Source organism: Miscanthus floridulus, chromosome 9 (assembly GCF_019320115.1).
Source record: "Miscanthus floridulus cultivar M001 chromosome 9, ASM1932011v1, whole genome shotgun sequence".
In the NCBI taxonomy this organism is placed as follows: Eukaryota; Viridiplantae; Streptophyta; class Magnoliopsida; order Poales; family Poaceae; genus Miscanthus; species Miscanthus floridulus.
The window spans coordinates 125,528,894-125,555,687 of NC_089588.1; the positions used below are offsets into that span (position 1 = coordinate 125,528,894).

Consider the following 26,794-nt stretch of genomic DNA (forward strand, 5'->3'; position numbering starts at 1 on the left):
GCCATGATCTGCGCCGTCTTCTCGTTGTTCTGGGCCTGCAATATTGCACTCCAATATTTCAGTAATGCAAAACTAACTCAAGTGTGAGAATATTAATTTACGACGAGTAAAACAAGAATTACCTCGAGCGCATCGACCCGCTGCAGTGTCGGAGTAGGCCGTGAGCGTATGGGCTGGCTGGAACTCGTGCTCTGTGCTCGGAGCTGGCTCAGAGTGGGAACAGTGGTGGGGTCGATGGCGGCGTTCGCAATCCACGTCCGGCCGTGCTTCCTGCCGCCACCGAGCCTCATGATGGCCTCGGCATCAATGGGCTCGGTGCGGACGTCGTACTCTGGCCCGTGCCGCTGCTGTACCGCCGACGTGTACTCCTAGACTTTAGTGTACACGTTAGGGTCGGAGTATGCCTCGCGAGGGGCAGCCGGGTCCCAGGTGACGTCGCCGGCCACCCTGGTCTGGTGGGACATAGCCCACGCCATGAACATCGAGACATCCTTGTCCGGGTGCGCAGCCTCCTGCGAGAAAGGCGGCAGGTGGTGAGCAATCAGGCATACGTTAAGCGTGAAACTAAATAGAAGAAAAATCACTTACATATGCCGATTTGAATCCGGGGAGACTCCTGCTGCCTTGATGGTGAGTGGCAGCTGGCCTGAGCATACGCAGTGCCCGCTGAGACTCGTGCTTCTCTATGTAGGCCGGCGTGAACCACCTAGCCACGATCATTGTCCAGGCGTCGGCATGCGCTCGGCACCACCAGGGAATCACCTACATGTCAACGAGTGTTTGACATATATGAAGATGAAATTGAACATATTTAATTCAAAAACAAAACAATATCAATGTTATTCATGTACCTCAAGGTACTGCTCCTGGGTCAGCGTCATCTGTCGAGCCTCCCTCTTGGTGACTGTCATTCTACGAGCCGACGCGTAGTAGTCTATGTGGGCCTGGACGCGCGCCTCGTGAAACATGTCGGTGACATACTTCCTACAGGCTGCATGCGCCACACGATCAGCGAGGCCCTCGGTTCCTTCTTTGGCCCTGAAAAACCTCTGCATAAAAGATGATATATCCAATCGTTATTTGAAAAAAATAGAATTCAATGTGAAGGATTGATTAATGTTGTGCGAGAGGAACTTACCCAAAACTCAGCAAGTATCCGCTCCTGCTTGTTGCGGTACTGGTCGTCCTCGCCCAGGGCGTACCTGTCCCACATGTAGGCTGGCTCTCGGGCCTCCGACGGCAACTCCACAATGTCGGGGAACCACTTCCGACACAACACACCCAAGACGGTCGCGGGAGAGCGCAGAGGAGTACCTAACAACACCTCCCAAGCCCTGCACAAGTAAGAAGAAAATTTATCAGTTTCTCTTTCGATTTCAAACATATCATATGAAGTAGTTGTGATATCATTTACATTTACTTACTTGGGCGGCACAGGGCGAAGCACTAGATGGTTCTGAGGAAGCGGAAACGAAGGGAGCGTCGCCGGGCCTCGCTGGTAGACACCCGACGCCTCGCCTCCCTCGTCCTCGGGCGCCGCACCCTGCTCCTCCTCGACCTCCTCCTCCTCCTCCGTCGGTGGCACGGGCTCAGGGGGGCTGAGTCCGCTGCCTCCTACCACTGCCTCCTGTCGTCTGCCTCCCCCTCCTCCCGTGGCCTCTTGCCGTTGTCCCTCGTCCTCCCGCTGCCTCCTGCAACTGTCCCTCGCTTGCCTCCCCCTCCTCTGGCGGCCTCCTCGCGTAAGTCGAGGGTGTGTCACGTCGTGGCCGGCTACTCGCCATCTTTGATCAATCACCTGCACGCACGAAGAATGAACAAGACTTGTTAGTACACATATTAGAGACTGAAAATAAATAAACAAAATATAAATGAAAATAAATAAACAAGACATAGTATTACATGTATTACGAATAATCTTCATGATTGGGATTATAGGTCTCGTCATCACTGTCAACATTATCCAAATAGGCAACACTATCCGAAGGTTCTATGTTATCGTCCTCGTCACTTGCTACAAGTAATCGCTCAAGCATTTGTATGTCCTTGGCATTTTGCACCACATCTCCATCGTCCTCGTCATCAACTGTTTCGTTGTCTACACCCATGGTCTGCTTGTCCACCCTTCTCCTGTTGTCACAGTGGCTGCACGGACACCAAACTAGAGAATGCCCTTTAGCTACACCCTCGCCAAATGCATGTTTCAAGAAGTCATCTGTCCTCTTCACCCAATCCACGTCGTAATCGTTTCGACTTCTTCGCCCCGTGTACATCCACTGACGGTCCTCCATCCTTTGACAAATACATCACCGAGTAACGTAACCATCAACTGCACCTAGCCGGTGTTCCTACTGTCTAATAGGTGAGGATAGATCCTAATCCCACCCGCGTATGCGTAGATGAGGTCAGTTTTCATGCTCCGCTCCTATCCGAGACAGAATTTCGGCAGCACCTCTCTGATGTTCTCCCAATACACGTCCTGCAAAGAAGTTTGTGTATTCGGAGAACAATGGGGAGGTGCTGCCGAAATTCTGGCTCGGATCGGAGCGGAGCATGGAAACTGACCTCATCTACGCATACGCGGGCTGTCCAAAAAATGTGGACAATCCGAAACAGATACGGTCAGATACACACAGTGATCTGCATGCCTCCAACCGTATCTCTTTCGGACAGGAGACGCCTAACTGGTTTACGCAGTCTACGACAAAGATACAGGAGTAGAGGTTGTTTATACCTAAGGTGGCGGTGGAGACAGGGTAGCGGGGCAGTGGCGAGTCGGGGCAGTGGAGAGTCGCAGCGCCGACGAGGACAATCGACTACTCTGAAGCTCCTTTGACGTCCTTTGCTCTGCAAAAAAAAGGGTATAAGTTAAAAATTTCGGCAGAACCTCCCCTGTACGGGGAGGTTTCCAAAACCTGCAAAAAAAATCGGCTCGATGGCCAACACCCACATTCACGACCCAATGACCTACAAGGAGTAGAGTTATAGATTATGCACTCTGCAAAAATAAGATATTATCTTTATACACAAGGCAGCCATATCAGTACTTGCAGGACACAACTATAAAATCTGTACAGACCTCTTGCACTCGTTTTGATGTAAATTAGAGACAAATAGGAACAAACAACATGAGGGACGGTATGTGTACTTGCAGTTCCCAGTTAGCTACTACAGAATGTATTTGGAATAAAGGGAAATGGAAAGAAATTCAAAGGAATTGAATGTAGCAAGAGACAACTACTTGTAAAATCCACCAAGAGACATTGTCAGTGTGGTCTGCTTAGTCTGGACTATGGAAAACAGACATTGGCCCATTATTTTACTTCGAACTCTTTTCATTTCACTTCAAGTCTGATACTTCTTAGATAAAGATATGTTGGTACAGATATTTTTGCAAGTCATTCATTTTTCATTCCTTTCTTTCCTTGTTAAATTGATCAGATACTACCTTAACTTGTTAAGATCTTTTGCTATCTTAAGATTGGTAACAGGAAAAAGAAAAAAACAGTTGCACAAATGACTTTTTTTCATCCTATTTGATTATCTGTTAACAACACTAGTGTTAGTGTGACCAGCATCTGTAAATCCTACAAAAGGAGCAACTACTTTTGTTTCTTGTAGTTCAAGAGCCAACTGAGTAAGATATCGAAGTACTACTATAGCTGCTGCTTTAGCTGAGCACAAGCGTATCCATAATATTGCATAAATGATAGATGCAAATATTTGCACACAATTACCCTTGCGATACTTCCCTGCAAGCATATTAGGAACCGTTGCTGTAAATTGGAGTGTATGGAGCAAAAAAGGGAGTTTTGTAATTAACAATGTGCCGTTACTCGCAAAAAAAGGGAGGGAAAAGCTACACATAACATCAGTCTGAAATTAGACTGGCCGGGCAAGCAGTAACGTGAGGAAACACAAAAAAACAGGAGCAACTAAAGGCTATTGCTGCACAATAGAAGCATGCACAAATGAGACGCAAAGGCAAAGCAAGATATACCTACAAAAGGGAGAAACCTGAACTGTTGGCCCCCATCTGTAGGTACAGTAGCAGCACCTGAAATCTGAGGGCAGGAGGATGGTGAAGATGACAATGAAGTTTTGACACGCTCACAATTGCAGATTCTACCTACTTGGCCAACAGCTAAAAAGCCAAATGAAAAATATCAGACTTACTTTTTAAAAAAAGGGCCCGCCCTTCATCAGACTTACTTTTTAAGATAGAACAAATTAATTTATGCCACTATAACAGTAATTAAGAAAACAAAAACAAAGAGGAGGGCAAATAAAATGCAGTTGGCTGCTGCTTCAGGTCACAAGCATGTGCTAATATGCAGTTGGCTGCTGCTTCAAGTCACAAGCATGTGCGGCAGGGTAACAGGTATATGTGAAAGTTTGTTAAATACTCGACAGCGGAGAACGGTCAGCTGCCAAGCATAGAACCAGAGATGATGCACAATTAAGTTGATAAGTATGTCATCGCCGTGATGTAATCACAAGCTATTGGTGAGTCGTGCAAGCAATACATGAAAGGGAAAGCTAGCAGTCATAATTTGCAGCATGGAAGACACAATGAAGGTGAACAGAGTTCGGACCAAATAATCACAGCAGGAAGCTTATACTACCTGAATAAGGCGAAGGGGACAGGGGGTCTCAGATCCAGCCAACAGACATGGATGGTATGGAAGATTCGGGCATGATCTGAAATTTGTGAGGAGCATGGTTAGACTAAGAAGAACCTTTGTGTGTAGCAGAAGGGTAAATAGGCAAACTGGACCCGTTATGAACAGGCGGCTCACCGTGGAGTCGATGTACTCCACGAACGGCTCCCAGTACCTGTGGTAGAGCTGCTGCGACCAGTCGTGCGGCGGCCTCGGCGTGCACACGCTGTATATCTTCCTGCGTCAAGGGGACGAGAAATGTAGATCAGAGCCGGATCGAGATGGGAAACCCTAGAGCTGCCGCGAAGGAGATGGCGGAGGCGAGGAGACGCCGGTTGACGCACCGAGGACGGCGGCACCGTGCGCGTAGAGCACTGCGAGGAGCAAGATCTAGGAGGGAGAGGGTGCGGAGGGCGAGATACTGCGGTGGGGCGAGCGGAGGCGGCGATGCGGCTGTGGGGCGATGGGCCGCCGCCGTCCGCGCCGAGCACTGTGAGGGTCGCGAGGCTCCGCGCCCAGGACGATGTGCCGGCCCGTGGGCTGCAAAGGCGGACGCGGTGCTTGGCAGCAGTAACCTCGCCGGGGGCGGGGGCGGCTGCGGCGCTCGGTGGGGGTGGGCACGGTGCGGAGGAGGGACGAGAAGCGTCGGGAAGGAGCAGAGAGTGGGGAAGGAAAAGCAGAAGCTGGAGTATTTTTTTTTAATTTTCTTTGCCGAGGGCCAGTGGCCCCATGCCCTCGGCAAAGATCCCCTTTGCCGAGGGCCAGGCTAAGCCCTCGGCAAATTTTTTTTTTGGTTTTTTTAACTCAGTTTTTTGGTGGTGCTATAATACATTATTTAAAACTCAATTTTAAAATTTGGGTCAATTTTGACTTTTTTTTGATATATTTCCCTAATTTATTTCTTTTCGTTGATTTTTTTTGAATATTTCAAATTTGAACTGCAGGTGGATGGAATAATGCAATTTAGTGATTCAAAAAATGTTATTCATGGTATTTGGTGTATGTTGAGTCCCTATCCACGAACTCGCATCAAATTTCGGGCATCTTCTTCACGTAACATGACGAGAAACTTGTCGAAAAAGTGTTTTTAAATTATATAAAATACATACGAAGTCCAAAAATCACGAAACTTGTCGAGGTGTCATGTTATCGCATGTGTAGGCTGTGGTAAAAAATTGAGAAGATTTCGAGCGAGTTGCGACGTCGGATGCCTGAAACCCAGACATCTCCACACGAGGGGGACTAAATGTGATGTGGATATGTCTGGGTTTCAGGCATCCGACATCGCAACTCGCTCGAAACCTTCTCAATTTTTTACCACAGCCTACACATGTGATAACATGACATCTCGCCAAGTTTCGTGATTTTTGGACTTCGTATGGATTTTATATAATTTTAAAACACTTTCCCGGCAAGTCGGTCGCCATGTTACGCGAACAAGATGCATGAAAATTTGATGCGAGCTCGTGGATAGGGACTCAACATGCACCAATTAACATGAATAACATTTTTCGAAACACTACATTGCAATATTCCATGCACCTGCAGTTCAAATTTGACATATTCAAAAAAAATCAAAGAATCAAAATAAATTAAGGAAATATACAAAACAAAATCAAAATTGGCCTAAATTTTAAAATTGAGTTCAAAACAATGTATTGTAGCACCACAAAAAAACTGGGCTAAAAAAACCAAAAAAAAATTGCCGAGGGCTCTTTGCCGAGGGCCTGACCCGTGGCCCTCGGCAAAGAATTTTAAAAATAAAAATAAAAAATCTTTGCCGAGGGCCTGGTCTGAGGCCCTCGGCAAAGACTTAAAAAAAATTGCCGAACCTTTGCCGAGGGCCTAACGGGTGGCCCTCGGCAAAGTTTGACGGGAAATGGCCGCCGTGACCAAACGGGCCTACTTTGCCGAGGGCATCTTTGCCGAGGGCCTAGGCCCTCGGCAAAGATTTGATTTGCCGTGGGCCTGTATTTGCCGAGGGCCGTACCCTCAGCAAAGACCTCTTTGCCGAGGGCCGTTCTTTGCCGAGGGCTCCTGTGTCTGGCCCTCGGCAAAGAGTCTCTTTGCCGAGTGCCCGATATTTGGCCCTCGGTAAAGCCTCAGGCCCTCGGCAAAGTACGCGTTTCCAGTAGTGACTCATGTTGTATTGAATTTGATGCTCTAGGTTTTTCTGTTAAGGACCTACAAGCGGGACGTTCGATTCTTCGCTGCAATAGTGGTGGGGATCTCCACACCATCTCTCCCGCGCCACCTCCCATCTGCAGCCTCGCCACCTCGTCCATGCTTTGGCATCACCGCCTAGGTCATCCTTGTCCTTCTACCCTCGCCACCCTACAGAGCATATGTCCGCCATCTCCTGTAATAAGCTGTCGCGGTCTTTGTGTCATGCCTGCCAACTTGGCAAACACACCCGGCTCCCATTCAGTAATTCTACTTCTACCACTAGCTCTATTTTTGAGTTAATTCATTGTGATGTATGGACATCTCCAGTTCTGAGCATCTTCGGGTTCAAATATTATCTAGTTTTGCTTGATGATTATTCTCATTTTTTGTCTTTTCCCTTACGCCACAAATCTAAGGTTCACCGCCATCTTGTTGAGTTTATCGCTTTTGCCCGTACATAGTTTGGCGTCACCCCGAAAGCAGGCTGATAACGGTACTGAGTTCGTCAACCGTGCCACCACTGATTTTCTCTCCAGTCATGGCATCACCTTGCGCCTCTCGTGCCCTTACACCTCTCAACAAAATGGCAAAGCTGAATGCATACTCCGCGCCATCAACAACAACATCCGCACCTTGCTGCTCCACGCCTCCATGCCACCCCCATACTGGGCGGAAGCCCTGGCAACCGCCACCTTTCTGCTCAACCGGCATCCCTCCGCATCCATACAGCATGCCATCCCCTACCAACGTCTATGTCAGCAGCTCCCGGATTACTCTTCCCTCCATGTGTTCTACTGCCTCTGCTACCCCAACCTCAGTGCCACGACTACCCACAAACTCTCCCCTCATTCGACTCCCTGCGTGTTCCTCGGCTAGCCCTCCTCCCACAAAGGTTACCGCTGCCTGGACATGGCCACTCAGCATGTCATCGTGTCCCATCACGTCGTGTTCGATGAGTCCGTGTTTCCTTTTGTTGCAGCTCAGTCGGCGGCCTCTGTGCCGTCATCACTAGATTTCTTGATGCAGGGTCTCTCTTCACCATCAGGAGCTCTGCCTACGGGTGTCGAGTGACCGCGTGCACCTTCGGTTGCTCCCTCCTGCCGTGAGGCTGAGCAACCCGATCTCTAGGACCCGGCGATCATCTTCGCCTGGTCGCGCCACACCTCTGGGTGGGCCTTCGGCCATCGTGGACCCGACTCCATGTCTAGGCGGGTTTAGCCGCTTTGGAGTCACCTACCAGCGACGTCCAAGGCACCCTGCTTCATCGACTGCACCAGTGGCGCCCCATGCACCGCCCGTGGCGCCTCCCGCGCCTACTGCGCCCACGGATCAGGCGCCCCCTGCAGCAACAACGGTGCCCTCTCCTGCACCCATGCAGCAACAACGATGCCCTACCATGCCTATGGCGCCCCTAGAGCCTCCTGCTACGCCCTCGGCTCCACCCTCGCACCCGGTGACACGGCTGTAGACAGGCGGTCTACGTCCGGTCGACCGCTTTGGCTTCTCCGCCACGACGGCCTCCCCGATTTCGGCCAACTATCATAGCGGCCTTACCGACCCCAACTGGTGTGCTGCAATCTTAGCGGAATACGATGCTCTCATTGCCAACGGCACCTGGTGCCTGGTACCTCGACCGCCTGGTGCCAATATCGTCACCGGCAAGTGGCTGTTTAAACACAAGTTCCACTCCGATGGGACTCTGGCTCAACACAAGCACGCTGGGTCGTCCGTAGCTTCTCTCAACACATTGGCATCGACTACGATGAGACCTTGAGCTTGGTTGTAAAGCCGGCGATGATCCGCACCGTCCTCGGCATCGCCGCCTCACGCTCCTGGCCCATTCATCAGCTGGATGTGAAGAATGCCTTCCTCCACGGTCACCTAGAGGAGACGGTCTACTGTCAGCAGCCGTCCGGCTACTGCCGACTATGTCTGGCTGCTACATAAGTCCTTGTACGGACTCAGGCAGGCGCCTTGAGTTTGGAACCAGCGCTTCGCTAACTACATCTGCACCATTGGCTTCACAGCGTCCAAGTCTGACGCCTCTCTCGCTTTGTGTACAAAGATGGAGAACACGTCGTCTATTTGCTCCTCTACGTCGACGACATCATCCTCACGGCCTCATCCACTGTGCTGCTCTAGCACGTCACATCACGTCTCCACTTAGAGTTTGCCATGACGAATCTCGGCGACCTTCACCACTTCCTAGGGATCACTGTGACACAGGATCGCTCTGGCCTGTTCCTGTCCCAGCGCCAGTACACCGTCGACCTCCTCTGGCGGGCTGGCATGTCAGAGTGCCACCATACTGCCACGCCAGCCGATGCACGGACCAAGTTGTCCGCTACTGATGGCGCCGCTGTCGTCGACCCCTCGCTGGCGCACTCCAGTACCTCACCCTGACACGGCCCAACATGGCCTTTGCTGTTCAGCAGGTCTGCTTGTTTATGCATGACCCACGTGAGCTATATCTGGCGTTGATCAAGCGCATCCTGCGCTATGTGAAAGGGCACGCTCTCCGCTGGCCTTCACCTGGGCACCGGCCCGGTCGACCAGATCACCGCCTACTCCGATGCTGACTGGGTGGGCTGCCCTGACACCTGCCGCTCCACCTCTGGCTTCTGCGTCTTCCTCGGTGACAATCTAGTGTCTTGGTCCTCCAAACGCCAGACACGGTCTCCCGCTCCAGCACAGAGGCTGAATACCATGCCGTCGCACATGTCGTCGCCGAGTGCTGCTGGGTGTGGCAGCTTCTTCAGGAACTTCATATCTCGGTCCCCCTTGGCCACAGTGGTGTACTGCGACAATGTTAGCGCCATCTACATGACCACTAACCCCGTCCACCACTGTCGCACCAAGCATATCGAGATCGACATCCACTTCGTTCATGAGAAGGTGGCCCTGGATAGATTCGCGTTCTCCACGTTCCTTCAGCACACCAGTTCACGGATATCATGACCAAGGGTCTCCCTGTACAGTTGTTCACTGACTTCCGGTCCAGCCTATGTGTCCGTGATCCTACTACCGCTACAACTGTGGACAGGTATTAGCCTATTAGGAAAGGATCCATTAGGATCATTTGTATTAGGAAAGGATTCATCAGGATCATTTGTATATTAGGATAGGATCAGTCTGGATCAATCGTAGCTTAGCTTCCTTGTGTTGTAATACCTTCCTTGTACCATATGTTGACTACGGCTATATAACACATTTGGTGTGTGGTGTGATTCCCATTCTTTCAACACACTGCATAGATATTTATTTTATAAGCTTATCAAGCGGGAAAAATATTCTTAGCAAACCACATAGTAATGACACTTACATTTCACTTTAAGTTAAATTAATACGCAAGATAATAAATTTTGTAAGTCGTTATCTTGAAAAAAAAGATTAAATGATGTGATTGAAACATTATATCATATGAATATTAGTAATTTAGTTTCAAGCATTATTTGTATAATAAAACAATATTAATACAATATAATAAATTCAACATCTTGAGTGCCATGGTGCATGCTGAAACAACTATTTATGCTGCTGTAAGAACTAGGAGGGTAGCCTAGGACCTAGAATATTCTTTCAATAAAATAGAAAAATGAAAATTTTGAATAAACGATACAATAAGCATTGAAATTTCAAATTAACACGTATATAAAATATTACATCAACTAGATCAAAAGCTAAAAGTTAAAATATAGATTTTATGATAAATAAGAGTTTATATAATTTAAGTTTATGTTTCAACTAAATACATATCATGCTAAAACAAAGATTAATCCTAAAATTATTACAAGAGCCTAAAACATTTAGCCATCAAATAGGTAGACTATAATCACCATTATAAATAATAGTCGTTGTATCTAAGCAATTAATAAGCTTTTGGGAAAAAAAGAATAAAAAATAGGTCCATGTCATCAAAATATGGACTGCAGTTAAATCCATCATAGTTTAAACAAATGTTTCAACTAAATGTATATTGGAGATAAACAGAGGTGCTATGTAAATGAAAAAACTGATGCATATGGATGAAAAATACATAAAAACCAATAATTGATAGATTATTAAATTGAATATAGACTATAGAGTACCTATTATAGCTATTATTTTAGAATATTAGTGAAAAGAAAAATATTTAATATAAGTAGTTTTTATTAGTTAGTGTCTTCTAAGATTCTAACCCATGCGAGAGCACAGATTGATGAACTAGTAACCATAAATGAATACAACATATATAAATATATAGCCAAATTCATTAAACAAACATGGTTTGCCTTGGGCCCAGACGGCATTCAACAGTCAGGACTACGAACTATAATGTCTACTCAACAGTCAGACTACGAACTTTGCAGATAGACATCACACACAAATAGTAGAAGAGCAGCTGGTTGTAACTGAACATACACTGACTATAATCACTGTTCAGGAAAACGTTCATTCAGTAGCAAAACGAGAATCAGCTGCAATGAGTGTTTTTTTTTTTGTTTTTTTGTTTTTTTGTTTTTTTGTTTTGTTTTTTTTGGCGACAAGCTGCAATGAGTTAAGAGATCATACATAGGCTCATCCTGTACTTCTCACAAATATAACAGCTAAAGGTATATAGGATGCTGTGAATACAATATCCTAAACCCCATATAAGTTTATAATCTGAATTTAACGGAAAAAAATCTTGAACCTTACTCATTCCCATTCAACACTACTCTACTGTTTAAAAGGAAAGCAGCAGCTGACATCCGTACCATCTTTCTATGCATCTGAAGACACTATCATGCTGCCAAACAAGGCACGTACCTAATTCAGAATGTCTATCTCGTATAGTACATGTTATCAAATGTCAAATAGACTCTACCTAAACGGACACGTCAGGCTATCGCTGATCTTGTTGATATGGCACACACCACAACCAATCTCGATAATTAGATCAGGATCTTCAATGAGCTGCCCCCACTGATACCAGGTTCATAGACAGCCCAGGGACGTGCCCGAGGACCACCACCGCTTCCATGGTCAATGATCCAGGCACCAGAGTTTATTATTGACAGGCACCAGGGACGTACCATCAGGTTACCAGTTAACTATTGACAGGCTCACAGGCAGAAGGTTACCTACATAGTTTTTTTTTTTTGCGAGACCTACACGAGCGCACACTCAACCCCTATGAACGCACGCACGCACACCCTACCTCTACGAGCACCTCCGAAGAACTAAGTTAGACCAACAAATCTCGGGAGACCCATTGGAACACTCAAACCCAAAATGGGTCTCCAACAGGATACCTATAGCCTCCAACAGAGTACCTATACGGAAGACCCATTTTAGGTTCCAGAAGAGGCATAACCCAAAAATGAGCATCCTCTCTCCTGGAGACCCATTTGCAGAAAGGGTTCTCTTTTGGGTCCTGTTGTTGGAAAAGACCAAAAATAGGTATTGAACTCTTTGCCTGTAGCGCTATCCAAATATGGAATGGGTCTTTTATTTTAGGTCGCGGCTGTTGGAGATAGTCTTAGAAGAAGGCCACTCAATTTTCTATTGCCTTGTTTCCTGCATAGGGAAGTTCACGCTTGAAAACTGACAAAATGTTTTTGAGTAACTTTTTAGAAGCACTAGACTCAATCATACTAGGCTACGTACTTCCTTTAGAACATGTGGCTTTTCTCAAACTGTGGATGGACAGTACGGTGAGTATCTTCAATTATGTAAACAAAAAGATGGGTCATACCAATCAGCATATGCACACTCTAAGCACAGCTAAAGCAACAAATGCAAGGGGATACCGACAAACAGAAAGTTTGGTGAGAAATTTGGAAGCAGAGTGCTCAAATTATGTATGCAGTTATAAGCACCACTCTACCCACCAAAAAGGAATAACACCATATATCAGGAATACAGTATGTGCCAATCGTCAAATTCATCAAGAAAACATTCTTTACCATGTGCATCGAAACCACATACCACATATTCACAACTGTCGCACCAAAAGATCGCAGACAGATAGTCACACATCAGACACAAATTCAGTAGCAGAACATACAGCTGAAACCGGATTTCATTGGCTTACATTATCACTAGCAAAATGGACTTCCCTTTGGTAGCAAAACCAGAACAAGTTGCACAAAATAAATGCCTAAGAGGCCACAGGTTCATCCGGTACTTCTTATATAGTCTAACATGTAACAGTTAAAGGTATGCACAGATACTGTGCACACAATATCCTAAAACCATGGGGGAAAAACTAGACCTTAGCCATTTTCCATTAAGCGCTACCATATGAAGCAAAGCAGTAGCCGACATCACTATCAACCCTCTATGCATTTGAAGATACCCGCCATGCTCCGCACCTTAATTCAGCTCAATTTTCAGAAAGTCTACTGCATACTTCCTATCAGGCCTCAAAGGTGCTCTACCGAGAACAGACCCATCACTCTCCTTGCTGATGCGACACATTCCACCACCAAACTGAACAATCAGATTGTGGTCTTCAGTTAGCTGCCCCACCGACACAACGTTCGCAATGAGCCCTGCGACATACCACACGCCAGGGAGGACCACTTTCTCTGTGTTCACAGACCCTTTGCCACACACCTTCATCCCCTCGCCTTCCCCTGCTTCCACAACTTGGTTGTTTACAGGTACCAGGTTGGAGATGAGACTCTTGTCTCCTGTCATGTGGTTGGTAGCACGAGTCGCAATGAACCAAGGAACCTCCCCTGAGTTGACTTCCCTGTTTTTGCCGGCGCCCGTGGAGGCAGCGCCAGGATTCGACCCACTAGGTACGACAACAAGAAGTATCAGCAAGTCAGAGGTCAATGTATTAAAGCAATCAATAGGGTTACATACTAAATCAACTCGAGAGTATAATAATAGCAAGAAACAAGATCAAGTTAGGGTAAAGGTACAGAAACTATCAAAGAGGGTTACATTTACATGCTACATTGATTCAGGTGAAAGTGTACCGATTCGTGAGAAAAAAACATAACCAATCAAGAGGATGGTGCTTCTTCAAACATCTCATTTTCCAGGTTGATTTGTGAAATAATCGAGTCTGAACCCTAACGCCCCCCAATCAGGGCAATCTCTAGCAATGCTGGAGACCGGATCTAGGAAACGCACCAAATACTAGTAGTTTTTTATAAGGCACGCAAGCACTAGGATATCTCTAGGCGAGAAGGAAGTGTGTCAGTAGCCGTCATAACCTGGAGGCCGGCGGTGATGCGGAAGACGCCATCTCGATGACGGCGGCGGCCGCGGTGGCGGCGGCGGCGGCGGCCGGTTGACTTGTTCGTATGTTACTCCCAGGTGCTTGGCTATGTTTGCAAAGTCCACCTTCACGTGCTTCCTATTTCTTTCCCAAAATATTGGAAACGGGTGGGCAATTGCAAACTTCATAATGAAAAAAGAAATTGGAAACCAATTTAATAAAATTTAGAAAGAAAAAAAGTCCGGTACTCATCCAAAGTTTAGACAATGTCGAGATAACACATAAACTAACTTTTGATTCAATTTACTTCTGAACTATTTCAGTTAGACCATTTCTATGTTTAAGTTGAGTTTTAAGTTTAAATTTTTTAAGGTAATAGTTGACACTGTAGCTTATGCTTAAAATATATCATCAATTTCATCACAAATTTGCAGGTTAGGACATCTAACAATAAATTAACACTAGAAATAGAATAATTATATGAAACATAATTATGAAAAAATAATAATGTAGCTTTTGAATGTAAGTTGTTATTTCTGCTAACACCTCACGAATTTTGAAATTAAAACACATTTATAGGTGGAGAGACAAAAAAAAACAAAATCTTGTTAAAGGGTTTGACCAACTAAATAAGTTAGGGTAGAAAATGAAACCAAATGTTAGTTTAGGGAGTTGTGTGGATATTGGCCAAACTTGAAATATTGTGCTTGTTTGGTCATCCCTAAAAGTTAGAGCTAAGATTAAACTTAAATTAATATAAATCAACCTCGCACCAGTGGGTACAATATGTCAATATTTATTAGCCTTGGTTGCTACGGCCGCTTTTTTATGTCTTGTTACCAATGATTTTTGTTTCCCCTCGGTGCATGATCTTAGCTTGTTCATGTTTTGTGTTATTTTGTTCGCTTGTTTTAAAAATGGCTTGTTCGGCTTCTTTTTTCAGCCGGAACAGTGTTTTTCTCTCACAACAATTCAGCCGGAACAGTGTTTTTCAGCCAGTTTCAGCCAAGTTTCAGACCAGCGAACGAGGCCATATTTTCCCTTGAAACAAAATAACTTTCAATGTCGATTCCAGCAATATTTGACATGTGTCCCACCCTATTTATACCTAATTCAAATGAAGCTCGAAAAAAATTCTAGTCATGTAAACCATCAATGTTGCAAAGTGAGACAAAAAAAAAGCACCATTTGTTAACAAGATGCAAAGACTTGATAAATATCTCAACAAAAATGGTCAAAATACAACAAAATTTAGTCAAGAGTAACAACGTGCAGCTTGACACACAAAACGAACCAGCTAAACTTTTTTTTTTTTAAGAAAAAATGAACCAGCTAAACTAACAACTATATAAGGGCGACTACTAAGAACTGACAATCTTAAAAGTCGCATAGCGTGAGTTGGAAGCTGAGAGCTCAAAATTAGCGTTGCCTTCTCTATTGGAGATAACTGCATTGGGAAGTTTCAAACTTCGAGAACTTACAAAATGCTCAAGTGCCATTCACCGTGTGGGGATTTGGGAATGCTTCAGAATAACATCTCAATCACACTAGACAAACTACTTCCTTCATATTACTGTCACTTTGGTTCTCAAACTCTGGCAGGAGATTACAGTGTGTCTTCAGATTATGCCGCTAAACAATTGGACTTACTACCAGGCACGAGCAAAAGGCAACAGGTCCACACTGAAAAGGCATTAATGCAAAGCTAAAGCAAGGAATACAGTCAGGCTGAATGTTAACATTACAAAGGTTGAGGCAGATGGCTGGAATAAGCAGTGTAGCATCTACCCACCGAAAACATTTAACCATAAAAGAATACAATATATGTATAATATAGCCAAATTCATTAAACAATAATGTATGCTCAACAGTCTGACTAGCTACCAGCTAGCAGATAGACATCACACATAAATAGAAGTGCAGCTTAACTGGACACACACGACTAATGTGGTCACTGTTCAGAAAACGCTCATTCAGTTGCAAAACCAGAATCAGCTGCAATGAGTTACGAGATCGGAGACTCATACAGTACTCACGAATATAACAGCTAAACATATATTGATGCTGTGAATACAATATTATAAGACCAATATAAGTTGATAATCTGAATTTAACAGAGAATTTATTGAACCTTACTCATTCACATTAAGCACTATACTATTCAAAAGGAAAGCAGCGGCAGAAATCCCTACCATCTTTCTATGCATCTGAAGACACCATCATGCTCTGCCGATCAAGGCACCTAATTCAGAAAGTCTATCTCGTAGCAAATGGACTTTACTGATGACAGACACGTCAGCCATTACTGTTCTTGTTAATAAGACATGCACCACCACCAATCTTGATAGCTAAATCAGGATCTTTAGTGATCTGCCCCACTAACACCAGGTTCATAGAGAGCCCAGGGACGTGCCCTACATTAGGGAGGACCACCGCCTCCATGGTCACTGACCCAGGCACCAGAGTTTATTATTGGCAGGCACACAGGCAGAAAGCTACCCACAAAGTTAGTTAGAAGCAGTCCACTCAATTTTGTATTGCCTTGTTTCCTGGTAGCTTTTTAGACGCACTAGACTCATTCACACTACCTTTAGAACATGTCGCTTTCTCAAACTGTGGTTAGACAGTACAGACAGTGTCTTAAATTTATGTAAACAAAAAGATGGGTTGTACCAACCAGTATATGCACTCTCTAAGCACAGCTAAAGAGACAAATGCAAGGGGATACTGTGGGATTTGCAACCATCAGGCAGAAAGTTTGGTAAGAAATTTGGAAGTGAAGTTGTCAAATCATGTGTGCAGTTATAAGCACCACTCAACCCACCAAAAATGAATAAAACCATATATCAGGAATACAGTATATGCCAAGAATCAAATTCATCAAACAAACATAGTTTACCATGTGCATCAAAACCATATAGCACAGGTTCACAACTGTGGCACCAACAGATTGCAGACAGATAGTCACACATCAAAAACAAATTCAGTAGCAGAGCATACAGCTGAAACCATCTCACTGGATTATATTATCACTGCCGAAAAGGACTTCCCAAGTTGCATAAATTAAATGCCCAAGAGGTCATAGACTCATTAAGTACTTCTTATATAGTCAACATGTAACAGTTAAACATATGCACAGATACCGTGCACATAATATCCTAAATCATAGAAATTGCAAATACCATATAAACTCCAGACCTTAGCCATTTTCAATCCAGCGTTACCATATAAAGGAAAGCAGTAGCCGACATCACTATCACCCCTCTATGCATTTCAAGACACCAGCAAAGCTCCACACCTAATTCAGCTTAATTTTCAGGAAGTCTACCACATACTTATGATCAGACCTCAGACGTGCTTCACCGAGAACAGACCCATCACTCTTCTTGCTGATGCGACAAGCACCACCACCAATCTCAACAATTAGATCGGGCTCTTGGGTTAGCTGCCCCACGGATACCTGGTTCATTGTGAGCCCTGGGACATACCACACGTCAGGGAGGACCACTGTCTCTGTGTTCACATACCCTCTGCCACACACCTGCATCCCCTCGCCTACCCCTGCTTTGATAACTTGGTTGTTTACAGGTACCAGGTTGGAGATGAGACTCTTGTCTCCTGTCATGTGGTTGGTAGCAAAAGTGGCAATGAACCAAGGAGATTCTCCTGTGCTCTCTGATCTGTTGGTGCCCGTGCCCGTGGAGAGAGCAACATGTAACAGAAAGTCAGGGGTCAATGTACTGAATCAATCAATATGGGTTACATACTAGATTAACTCGAGAGTATAACAGCAAGAAACAAAAGCAAGTTAGCAGATTGCAAGGTACAGAAACTCAAGAGGGCTGCATTTACCTTCTACATTGACTCAGATGAACAGTCACTGGTGGAACCTAAATAAGATGGTTTCACCTTGTTATATGTTTGCCAGAAATTAACGTTTTTTCGCGCATGGATATACAGATGCTCGCTCCCTATCACACATTTTGACAGAAATTGAACAAGCAAATAAACATACAGTAGCAATTCGTGAAGGAACCTAACCAATGAGGACGGTGCCTCTCCCAATATCTCGTAATCTAGATTGATTCGGGAAACAATCGAAATCTGACGGTTCGCTCAAATTTAAGCATGAACCCTAAGCCCCCAATCAGGGCAATCTCTTGCAATGCTGGAGACCGGATCTAGGAAACGCACCAAATACTAGTTGTTTTCTACTATAAGACAAACCAGAACTAGAAAATCTCTAGGCAAGAAGGAACCGTGTCAGTAGCCGTCACAACCTGGCGGCGGGCGGCGAGGCGGAAGACGCCATCTCGGTCGGGCGGCGGCGGCGCCCGGTTGACTTGTTCCACCTCCTGTGCGGGACCAATTGCTGCGGGAATAATTAATTGCAATAAACCCCTTTACATGGCCCTCTAGGTTTAATAAATATAAAAACGTTACTCCCATGTGCTTGGCTATGTTTTCAAAATCCCCCTGATGTGCTTCGTTTTTTTGGCCCAAAACAATATTGCAAACGACATATTTTCGTTGTCGAAAAATGAAGTTTATAATTCAAGAAAAGAACTTGAAACCAATTTAATAAAATGTTACAAAATTCAAATTACTTTCCTGAAGTTTCACCAGTATCCAAATAATTTCCTAAACTAACATTTGGTTCAGTTTACCATCGTGAACTATTCAAAAAAAAAAAACTGGACCTACGAGCGTATGACCAATCCCAGGCATTGCATTAAGAAGAAACCTTCTCACGTAGGCCTAGAAAATCCCCGAACCCCTACCCCACCCTTACACAGCGGCATAGCTGACACCATAAAAACTTACGTTAAAAAAGCACATCATAAATTATTAGTTATGATTTTTGAAGGGTCGAAATTAAAACACTACTTTACCTAAATGCCCCTATGTACAGTTGTAGTAAGACTACCTGGTTTGCAGAACGGAAAAAAATGAGTACAGTTATAATCGGCACGGCAATGACTGCCTTTCAATTCATGCCATGGCCCATCTGTCAGTCTTTACCATCCGTCGAGACTGCTCTGGAAGCCACGGCACGGGCTACTGCGTGAGGGTTGCCGCCAATTCTTTTTTTCGGGTGCAGCAGCCCTTTTTTTAGCAGGAGATGAAAAGACGCTGGTGAGGCTCTACACCAGTAGACCTCACTAGCTGACCTACTCTAGGATTGCAAATTTTTTAGAACAAATAAATTTGAACTCTAGAATTGCAGCTGGGACTATGGCCTTTGGAGAAAGCGAAAAACTAAATAATATCAAAGGGTTGGACCGACTAAAAAGGTTTGGGTAGTAAATCAAATCCAGCTTGAATGCAGGAGGTTGTCAAGTATTGGCCAAACTTGTATGGAGTATTTAAACTTTATCCTAAATGCCTATTGCCTTAGGGCTTCTCCAGTGACTTTTGAAAATTGACTCATGGGCTGAGGTGACTGGCCATGAGTCGACTCATGACCACAGGAGAACCACTGGTTCATGCAGACATGAGCTAATTCGTAGAGATTAATATAATATTTCAACACAAACACACAGTGCAAACAACGGCCAACCACCCAACCGTTAACCAACTAGCTGTTCTTTCATTGCTCTATATAAGAACTGCACAACTAGTCTCCATTCCACAAAATACAAGTAGATAGAAATGTTCCCTCCTCTCTGGTTCAGATAACACAAGCAACAGATAAATAACACAAACAGATATACAAATCAGCTCTCTTCTCCAATAGTCCTCCAATATGATCACACATCCCTATAACACGATTAAGGCTTGTTTGGCTGCACACAAATACACCCTAATCCACGTAGTTTGGGAGGGATTGAGGTGGAATTTAACCAACCCACGTGGATTGTGGTGGATTTGTGTGCAGCCAAACAAAGCCTAAAGTGGAACTAAATTAAACAAGCGTTTTTTTTTCTAATTCCAACCTTGAGTCGTTTACTAAAAAAGTTTGCTTCGCTTAGGGACCCTAGGCTGGCCGGTGTGGGCTGACGAGGGCACCTGGGTATGTAATGGCACACCGAGTTCGTAATGGCCTGGTGACCGAGGTGAGGACATGTACAAATGTCCATGCAGCCCGAGGCACGATGGCATGGCACGAAGCCCGCTTTTTTAGCCCGACACGAGCTCGCCCCGGCCCGGTGACGTGCGGGCCCGAGCTGGCCTAGCCCGAGGGAGCAGGCCATGCCTGGGCCGCTGCTCAGGCTCGTGGGCTAGCACGGCACTGCACGAAGCCCGCTTTTTTAGTCCGACACGAGCACGCCCCGGCCCGGTGACGTGCGGGCCCGGGCTGGCCTAGCCCGAGGGAGCAGGCCGTGCTTGGGCCGCTGCTCAGGCCAGTGGGCTGGCACGGCTCGGCATGAAGCCCGCTTTTTTAGCCCAACACGAGCACGCCCCAGCCCGGTGACGTGCGGGCCCGGGCTAGCCTGGCCCGATGGAGCAGGCCGTGCTTGGGCCGCTGCTCAGGCCCGTGGGCTGGCACGGCATGGCCCGGCCTTCGACGGTCGGCCCGGCAGTGGCCCAGCCTGCCCTCTCCCCTCCTGAGCCTCCTGCCCTCCTCACTCGTCCTCCCCTCCCCATGGCCAAGCACGACCCACCGTCCCCGCCTCCCCCCTCATATATAAGCGCACACCGCAGCGCCGCTCTCCCTCACACCTCAAAATCCTAGCTCATTTCATTTCATCCCGCACCCACAGCGCCGCTCTTGCCTCGCCTCGCTGTCGCGGTCTCTCCCTCTCATCTCGGCTCTGTCCTCCCCGACTCCGGTGAGGTGACCTCGACGATCCACATACCGCCGGTGAGCAGCTCCCTACTCCTCCTACCTGATCCCTCCTGAAAGGTCCTAATGGCTAGAGGGGGGTGAATAGCCTAATAAAATTTCTACAATAACACTTAACAAAATGGTTAGACAATTATGAGGCGAAGCAAGTGTTGCGCTAGCCTACTCAAAATGCAAGCCACCTACCACAATTCTAGTTTAGATAGTGTCTATTCACACAATAGCTATGACACTACCGTATGTTAGTGTGCTCTCAAAGGCTAACTAAAGAGCCACATCAACCAACCAAACAAGCTCTCACAACTAGCTACACTAAAGAGCTTGTCAACTAGTTTGCGGTAAAGTAAAGAGAGTGATCAAGAAGGTTATACCGCCGTGTTGATGAAGAAACCAATCAATCACAAGGATGAATAACAATGAAGACCAATCACCTCGGAATCAACGATGAACACAATGATTTTTTATCGAGGTTCACTTGCTTGCCGGCAAGCTACTCCTCGTTGTGGCGATTCACTCACTTGGAGGTTCACGCGCTAATTGGCTTCACACACCAAACCCTCAATAAGGTGCCGCACAACCAACACAAGATGAGGATCACATAAGCCACGAGCAATCCACTAGAGTACCTTTTGGCGCTCCGCCGAGGAAAGGTCAAGAACCCCTCACAATCACCACGATCGGAGCCGGAGACAATCACCACCTCTGCTCAACGATCCTCGCTGCTCCAAGCCATCTAGGTGGCGGCAACCACCAAGAGTAACAAGCGAAATCCGCAGCGAAACACGAACACCAAGTGCCTCTAGATGCAATCACTCAAGCAATGCACTTGGATCACTCCCAATCTCACTATGATGATGAATCAATGATGGAGATGAGTGGGAGGGCTTTGGCTAAGCTCACAAGGTTGCTATGTCAATGCAAATGGCCAAGAGAGTGAGCTTGAGCTGGCCATGTGGCTTAAATAGAAGCCCCCACGAAATACAGCCGTTGTACCCCTTCACTGGGCACAACGCGGGGTGACCGGACGCTCTGGTCTGATCGACCGAACGCTGGCCCTCAGCGTCCGGTCACGTGATTCACGCCACGTGTCCCCTACTTCAAATATTGTTCATCAAATTTCAACGGTCATCTGTTGACCGGACGCGTCAGTTAGAAAGTGACCGGACGCTGAACCTTAGCGTCCGGTCGTTTCCAGTAAGGTTCCAAACGTGATTTTTCTCGACCGGACCCGTCCGGTCATGCTTGACCGGACACAGCCAACGTCTGGTCACACAATGTCTCCTCTATACGCCCTACGTCAGCGTACGTTAGCACTGACCGGACGCACCCTACCAGCATCCGGTCGCTGAGCGACTTAGCGTCCGGTCATGAGACCGAAACACACGTCCTCTGCTGCCACTGACCGGACGCTCTGGTCCAACTGAGTCCAGCGTCCGGTCACTCACAGTGACCTCTGTCTTTTCTGTCTAGGGCGCCGGTGGCACCGTCGGACTGTCTGCACTCTACGGGCGGACACTCCACCGGTGGAGTTTCTTACCCTTGTACCCAAACTTCACCACCCTTGATCAAATGTGCCAACCACCAAGTGTATCACCTTGTGCACATGTGTTAGCGTATTTTCACAAACATTTTCAAGGGTGTTAGCACTCCACTAGATCCTAAATGCATATGCAATGAGTTAGAGCATCTAGTGGCACTTTGATAACCGCATTCCGATACGAGTTTCACCCCTCTTAATAGTATGGCTATCAAACCTAAATGTGATCACACTCTCTAAGTGTCTTGATCACCAAAACAAAATAGCTCCTACAAAATATACCTTTGCCTTGAGCTTTTTGTTTTTCTCTTTCTTCTTTCCAAGTCGAAGCACTTGATCATCACCATGCCATCATCATTATCATGCTATGATCTTCATTTGCTTCACCACTTGGAGTGTGCTACCTATCTCATGATCACTTGATAAACTAGGTTAGCACTTAGGGTTTCATCAATTCACCAAAACCAAACTAGAGCTTTCAATCTCCCCCTTTTTGGTAATTGATGATGACAACCCTTATACAAAGATAAGAATTAAAATTCAATTGAATCCATGTTGCTTGTCCAAGCGTATTTACCATGTGTAAGAGGATATGGACAAGTTTCATGAACTCTATATGGTAGCAATTGCTCCCCCTACATATGTGCTAAGAGTTTGGATTGTAGCTTGCACATATGATTAGATAGGAAATATAGGAGTCAATGTCTACCAAATGATGCTAAGGTATAAAAGATGGACCTTTGAAGCGTGATACCAATCGGAGTGCACCATTATACCATCCTTAGCATCATGGTTAACTTGATACCACTTGGAAACAACACTTTGAAAAATGAAACCACTATATAACCTATGCATGCTAGTTTTTCATTTCATCATTCAAACCTACAACTAGCATACACCACACAAGCATGGATATCGAAATTTAAAACTTGTGCCATGCAAGCAAAACATATGAAATGCACATTCAAATGCACCATACAAGTTCATGAGCTTGCTCCCCCTACTTGTGTGCTCAAAATTTTAGTTGATCCCTTTTCTTTGTTCATTTCTCTCATATATCAAGATATCTTTATGTTTCTCTCCCTTTATGATATTTTTTATGTTTCTCTCACTTTATGATATTTCTCCCCCTTTTTCACTATTTTTACTACTATCTTTGTTTCTCTCCCCCTTTGTCATCAATGACCACAAAGGTTCTAAATATAGATAGTATTACTTGTAGGGTCGAGATTATCAATGTCAATCAATGGGGTGAGGATCATTTTCCCAAATTTGGTTCAAACTAGAATATATGCCAAAGATATTTAACTCAGTTTGATCCAAGGACAAGCTTCTTCACACCTCCAAATAAGGGTTATCTTGTACAATGTTGAGTTAAACACTTATAGCTCATTTTCTAGATTAAACACTAGGTTTACAAGCCCATAAACATGTCATATGCTATCACTAGATCATGTCAAGCATAGAAGCAATAGTGATATCATATAAACATCAAATTCATTTGATTTTCATGAATGAGCCTAATAAAATAGAACCACTTGAAAGGTCCTAATAAAATTGAAAATGTGACTAGATGCACTAATCATGTCCTTAGCAAAGATGTATGTCATGCCAATCAACTTTTACCTTGGAGTGCTCGAAGGAGAGGCATGTCATAAAAGTGGGGGGTGCATCAACACATATTTGAGAAATCCAATATGTTCAACTCATTCCTTAGCTTGCAAAACCTTTTCTCATCCAATGGCTTGATGAATATGTCGGCAAGTTGATCTTCGGTGCCAACACTCTCAATGCAAATGTCCCCTTTTTGTTGGTGATCTCTTATGAAATGGTGGCGGACATCAATGTGCTTTGTTCTTGCACGTTGAACCGGATTGTTGGTTAGCTTGATTGCACTCTCATTGTCACATAGCAATGGCACTTTCTTGAACTTGATTCCAAAGTCACTCAAAGTGGCCTTCATCCAAAGTATTTGTGCACAATAACTATCGGTGGATATGTATTCGGCTTTGGCGGTTGATAATGCAACACTATTTTGCTTCTTTGATGACCATGAAACAAGTGATCTTCCCAACAATTGACATGTGCCCAAGGTGCTCTTCCTTTCAATCTTGCATCCCACATAGTCCGAGTCGGAGTAACCAACTAGCTCAAACTTTGCTCCTTTGGGATACCACAAACCAACATTTGATGTATGCTTCAAGTACCTCAATATCCTCTTTGTAGCCTTCAAATGACTTTCTCTTGGTGAGGCTTGAAATCTTGCACACATGCATACACTAAACATGACATCCGGCCTTGATGCGGTCACATAGAGTAGGCTTCTAATCATAGACCGATACAACTTTTGATCCACCATATTTCCACTTGCATCACTATCCAAGTTGCCATTGGTTCCCATTGGTGTGCTAATGACTTTGCTATCACTCATGCCAAACTTCTTGATCATGTCCTTGATATACTTGCCTTGACTTACAAATATACCATTCTTCAATTGCTTGATTTGAAGACCAAGGAAGTAACTTAACTCTCCAATCATGGACATCTCAAACTCATTAGCCATCATCTTTCCGAACTCATCACAAAAATCTTGATTTGTTGATCCAAATATGATGTCATCAACATAGATTTGCAACGCAAACAAGTCTTTTCCAATCTTCTTGATGAAAAGAGTGGTGTCAACCTTGCCCATTATGAACCCTTTAGAGAGGAGGAAGTCCCTCAATCTCTCATACCATGCTCTAGGTGCTTGCTTTAAACCATACAAAGCTTTCTTCAACTTGTATACATGGTTGGGCTTCTTATCATCTTCAAAACCGGGAGGTTGCTCAACATATACTTCTTCATTGATGTAGCCATTGAGAAATACACTCTTAACATCCATTTGATAGAGCTTGATGTTGTGGGCCCAAGCATAGGCTAGCAAGATTCTAATTGCTTCCAATCTAGCAACCAAGGCATATGTTTCTTCAAAGTCAAGACCTTCAATTTGTGTATAGCCTTGCGCTACTAATCTTGCTTTGTTCCTTACTACTATCCCATCTTGATCTTGCTTATTTCTAAAGACCCATTTGGTTCCAATCACATTGTGTCCCTTTGGTCTCTCTACTAATTTCCATACTTGATTTCTTGTGAAGTTGTTCAATTCTTCATGCATAGCATTCACCCAATCAACATCCTTCAAAGCTTCATCTATCTTCTTTGGTTCAATGGATGACACAAATGAGAAGTGTTCACAAAATGATGCCAATCTTGATCTTGTTTGTACACCTCTTGAAATATCACCACTGATTGTATCCAAAGGATGATCTCTTGCAATACTTGTTGGTTGGAGCAATGAAACTTGATTGCTTGCACTTGCTAGATCATTGGGTTGAGATGATGTACTAGCCACTTGATCTTGATCAATGTCATGAGAGTCATTTGCACTAGCTTGATTTGTATCATCTTGCACATTTGAGTTGGAGAGCACTTGCACTTGATCATCTTCATCATCAATCACTTGCCTAGGCCTTAATTCACCAATATCCATATTCCTCATGGCATTTGAAAGTTGAATGCCTCTAACATCTTCCAAGTTCTCATTCTCTACTTGTAAACCCTTGGTTTCATCAAATTCAACATCATGAACTTCCTCAAGAGTACCACTATCCAAATTCCATACTCTATATGCTTTGCTTGTAGTGGAATATCCAAGTAAGAATCCTGCATCACATTTCTTATCAAACTTGCCCAATCTAGTGCCTTTCTTCAAGATATAGCATTTGCAACCAAAGACCCGAAAATATGCAATGTTGGGCTTTCTACCATTCAAGAGCTCATAGGGTATCTTCTCTTTCAATCGGTGACAATAGAGGTGGTTGCTACAATAGCAAGCCGTGTTGATAGCTTCGGCCCAAAAAGATTGACTCATATTGTACTCACTAAGCATAGACCTTGCCATATCAATAAGTGTTCTATTCTTCCTCTCAACAAGGCCATTTGATTGTGGAGTGTATTTGGCCGAGAATTGATGTCTAATTCCAAATTCATCACATAACTCATCAATTCTAGTATTCTTGAACTCACTACAATTGTCACTTCTAACTCTCTTGATGGTTGTTTCAAACTCATTGTGAATGCACTTGACAAATGATTTGAATGTTGCAAACACATCACTTTTGTCCACTAGAAAGAATACCCATGTGTATCTAGTGTAGTCATCCACTATCACAAATCCATATTTGTTTTCACCGATACTAGTGTATTGTGTTGGCCCAAACAAATCCATATGCAATAACTCAAATGCTTTACTAGTGCTCATCATACTTTTCTTAGGATGGGTGTTTCCAATTTGTTTGCCGGCTTGACAAGAGCTACAAAGCTTATCCTTTTCAAACACAACATCTTTCAAGCCTTTAACTAAGTCATGCTTAACCAATCTATTCAATTGTTTCATTCCAACATGACCA

General features: G+C 44.8%; 2 long non-coding RNA genes across 2 annotated transcripts; both read right to left on the reverse strand.

Moving 5' to 3' along the window:
• Positions 1–494: 494 nt before the first annotated feature.
• On the reverse strand, positions 495–1,025 carry LOC136482881 (uncharacterized). The gene is made up of 3 exons (XR_010765233.1): positions 852–1,025; positions 589–762; positions 495–512 (listed from the first exon to the last, which is right to left on the reverse strand). It is a non-coding gene; the product is annotated as an uncharacterized lncRNA (long non-coding RNA).
• A 16,580-nt stretch (positions 1,026–17,605) lies between these two features.
• Positions 17,606–18,371, reverse strand: LOC136482882 (uncharacterized). Its single transcript, XR_010765234.1, has 3 exons — positions 18,300–18,371; positions 17,872–17,909; positions 17,606–17,699 (listed from the first exon to the last, which is right to left on the reverse strand). It is a non-coding gene; the product is annotated as an uncharacterized lncRNA (long non-coding RNA).
• Positions 18,372–26,794: the final 8,423 nt, after the last annotated feature.